Source organism: Malus sylvestris, chromosome 2 (genome assembly GCF_916048215.2).
Source record: "Malus sylvestris chromosome 2, drMalSylv7.2, whole genome shotgun sequence".
In the NCBI taxonomy this organism is placed as follows: domain Eukaryota; kingdom Viridiplantae; phylum Streptophyta; class Magnoliopsida; order Rosales; family Rosaceae; genus Malus; species Malus sylvestris.
Window position 1 is genome coordinate 36,277,237 of NC_062261.1, and position 4,123 is coordinate 36,281,359.

General features: G+C 35.5%; 1 long non-coding RNA gene across 1 annotated transcript; it reads right to left on the reverse strand.

Annotated features, from left to right (window-relative positions):
* Window positions 1–872: 872 nt before the first annotated feature.
* On the reverse strand, window positions 873–3,406 carry LOC126589212 (uncharacterized). Its single transcript, XR_007611769.1, has 5 exons — window positions 3,305–3,406; window positions 3,031–3,150; window positions 2,805–2,939; window positions 1,429–1,536; window positions 873–909 (listed from the first exon to the last, which is right to left on the reverse strand). It is a non-coding gene; the product is annotated as an uncharacterized LOC126589212 (long non-coding RNA).
* Window positions 3,407–4,123: the final 717 nt, after the last annotated feature.

Below are 4,123 nucleotides of genomic sequence, written 5' to 3' on the forward strand. Positions count from 1 at the left end.
CAGTCCCAAACACCTCTGCTCCCCACTCCACCGCCTCATGCATTTGCTGCTCAGAATCAACAGTCACAGCCAAATTCCTCTCAACTCTACTCGAATCGTGGAAGAAACAACAATCGCGGATATCAATTTAACAACACTCGCTTCCATCACAATCGTGGTTCTCGGGGCAATTTTCGTGGAAACTCTTCACATCGAGGTCAACATCAAGGGTCTCGTGGTTCATCTTTCTCTGGCCATTCTATTCTCTGTCAGATTTGTGGCTCCACAAATCATGAAGCTCTTGATTGCTTCGATCGCATGAATCCTGAGATTTCTGGCAGAATTGCCCCTGTAAAACTTACGGCCATATGTGCTTATTCGACCACCAAAAAGAGGAAGCTACTTTTCGCGTGGCTGTGATTTCCTAAGTGTATGTGTCTGGGTATATGGCACTTGCAATTTTTGTGTCGGTTATGGTAACGGAGCGAGCTTGACATGGCAACGTGGGACTGAATTCAAAAAGGTCAGAAAAATTCAATAAAGTACAGTCATTAGTATGGTAACTTAACTATTTAATTCCATCTCATTAAACTAAAAAAAAACAATTACAAAAAATAAGGGAAAACTATTTGGAAACCTTGTCTAGAGAGACCTGAAAGAAAGTGACGACTTCTCCTCTCATTCCACTCCATACTTGATCTCTAAAGTTCATTTAGCATATAATTGATGTTCAATTTCAAATTTAGTGGTAGCAATTAGCAAAGCTAATGGAAGAATCAAAATGAAAGAAAAAGCATCATGAAAGAAATCAAGATGAAGAATGAATTTTGGCAACTCACCATTTTCTTCTTTTATATAAAAGAGACATCCTATTTGTAGTGAAAACAGGCCCAGGCAACCCCAGTTATCCTCAAGAAGTATTTTGTATGACTTTAAAAACATAATCCGTGAAATTATATCTATTAGTTGAGAACAACAACAAATCTTCATGCATAGCTTGTAGAGAAAGACATTAGGCATACAAAAGAACACGCAAGCATAAAATAAACGAAGCAGGGAAAACCAAAAATACAATTGAAGACACTGTCAAAAGAACATGAATAAATGAAAATTACAAAACAAAGAAATGATGAGAAACCAAAGTACCCATTTCATAATCTAATTGCTTTTTAGTTTGCTTGCCATTTTTAGTTCTTCAATTTAGAGAGAAACCATAATTCAGCACATGAATAAAGTGAAAACATAAAAGATATGTGGGATAAGCTGACAACCATCCCTGCATAATGCATTCACTTCTGAACCCCAAACACAACGAAACAAAAATTCACACACAGGAACTACTGCTCCCCTATGTAATAAGAATTAAAAGCATCTCAAAACAAAATGACAAACTATAAGAGCACTGTAAAAGTAAAATTGCAATAAATCCAATACTTGGAGGGCAAGTACTAATCAGACAAAAATGAAAGATTGAACTACCTTGAGTGGAATTGTGCCTTGGTTTTTTCCCATGCTTACAAGAAGCTTTGCACTGAGCTCTTATAGCCCAAATTTTTTCTGAAGGGAAAAAACACAATTTTGAAATAAGACTTTCATATTATACCTTAAAAAGAAGAATTAGAAAATGAATAAGAGAACTATGATTACTTTTCATCATATATTGTTAGAGTATGTGGTCCTCTGGTCCAATGGTCCTGCAGCCATATTTAATTTATAACTCTTTCTTTTAGTCCAAAAAACATCTTGGATCTCAAATTAATATGAATACGGATTCATACTTTATAACTAAAGATCTTACTGCTCCTGATAAGATGAACAATACGCCATTTATCGCATGCATTGCATTACAATCGCAATGGAACATCTCATTAGACATCCCCACACAAAAAGTTTTTATTGCTACTTTGATTTTTGCTTATCCTTTTCCTGAAGCATGAGGGAGCTAATATTTTTTTTTATTCCTATAATGTTATAGGGTTGCAAGGATATTATCAATTTAATTGATTGTATTTGATTGGTGCCTGGTGGAACTTCTGTTGGAAGTTTTGAGACTCTTGTCCCACATTGGGGAAAACAAGATTCACAAGGGCCTTTATATAGATTTAGTGCTTTAGTCTAGTAATTAGAATATGGGCCATTTGGAAATGGATTGAAGGCTTGGGCCTTATGGTTGTGTGGGTTAGGCTTGTATAATATAGCCTAAATACAATTAATATTAATTAATCTGATTCATTAATTTTAATTTTCGGATTAAGTTTTTAATTAATTTATTATTAATTAAAAATGTTTTGATTAAAAGACACAGCTCTTAGAAAGAGTTGTGAATCTTCAAATACACTGAACTGGTATTTGAAAGGGTGTGAAATAGCCTATATATATGCAATCCATGGTATCCAAATCATTATCTTTTCTTCTTCCTTTTCTTCCGTACAAATTTCCAGAGAGAGAGTAAACACACAAAGCAATTCGCTAGAATTCTATAATCCAGTGCGGGTTGTAGGATTAGGTAGTTGTATCATGGTCGAGTGGACGTTATAGAACCACAAGCACAAGAGTGGGACGGAATTACTGTTCGAAGGACATAGCTTTTACGCTAGCCTCTATCTTCTGTAATCAAGTTAGTACTGTTGATATTCTTATATTGATTTCTATATTTATTGTATCATTTTGATTCTGTATAGCAAGTATTTTTTGTGAAATAAAATTGTGAATTTCAAGTTCTGTTTATTTCTGAATTGTTCTCCAACAACTTCTACATCTATATTTCAGGTTTTCAATTTTAGCACTGGGAGAGTCATTCATAAAATGTTCGACAGTGAGATTACCTCCATGGATTATGCTCCCAATGGACAGCTCATTTTCCGCGGTGATGGGACAATATTTTTCAGTCATTCGCCATTCAATCAATTCAAACAGAGGAACAGGCAAGATCAAGAAGAGGATCTGCCATGTCAGGATCACTGTCGTCCAATTAATATAAAAAATCGAGATAAAAACGATCAATTTACATAACAGTCTTTCATTTTCTCAACAACCAAGCAAAAGAAATACCCATCCGTTAAACATTCGATTTGGGAGTAAATGTTGCTGAAACTGGGCTTCAATCCCCTCAACCGCAACAACCGAATCGAGGTGTGCAAGTCATTGAAAAACTCACCCAAGATTTCAAAGCTGCATAAAGAAATAAATAAGCACATAAATTAGCCAACCCAGAAATCAAAGAAATCAAAATCCACCCAGAATCAAAGAAATCAAAACCCATCCAGAACCAAAGAAATCAAAATCACACACAAATATTCAAGACAACCCAAATTTGAAGCCTTACTTTTCAGGTAGCTTGGTGGCTGACATGAGTCTTCTTCAGAGTTTCATCCATCCATGGATCCATTTGGTCTGCTCGTCACTTATGGGTCGTACAATCTTAAGACCTGCAAAAAGAATTTAAAGAATCAATTTTTACGATTGAAAAGCCAAAAGTGCTACAAACTCCAAATTATTGAGAACCAAAGTGGAGTAATCAAAGGAGCTCCGCTCATGGTGGACCCGATCAACTCTCTTTCTGTCCCCCTAATCGTGCACCTGCCCTCACCCTCTCTCTACACCCAACCCCCTCCCTTATCTCCCCCAAATCACGACCCCATAACATCCCATCAGTGAAGAATCAAATCCAAAAGTAAATTGCAGTCACCTATTATGGTAGGATTTAAATAAGAGTCTCCAAATAGAAAGACAAATGATATAATACAACAGATAGCTCACTAAAAAGATGCAGCCCTTTCACAGTAGTGATACATTTCCGCTTATTACACATGGCTTTTTCAATTGTAATTTCTTGCTTCTCCTGCAAAAAAAAAAACACAACAGAACAGATTTCAATAACCATTCATACCTATTCCATCTCTGGAACTAAAACTTCAGTTATTTATCTATATATAAATATTGATTACGATCACATTTTGATCATCGACATAAAATACAAATCATTGTACATTTGCACAATCAAATATTTATGGAACTCACAACCGAGAGTTAGAGCTTCAATTCCCGTGAAACCACCCTTCTCTCAAACCCTTGGTGACAAATTCTTACATCATCTATATTGTAAACTTGATCAATCAATTAGAGATTTATAAAACTTTTGAAT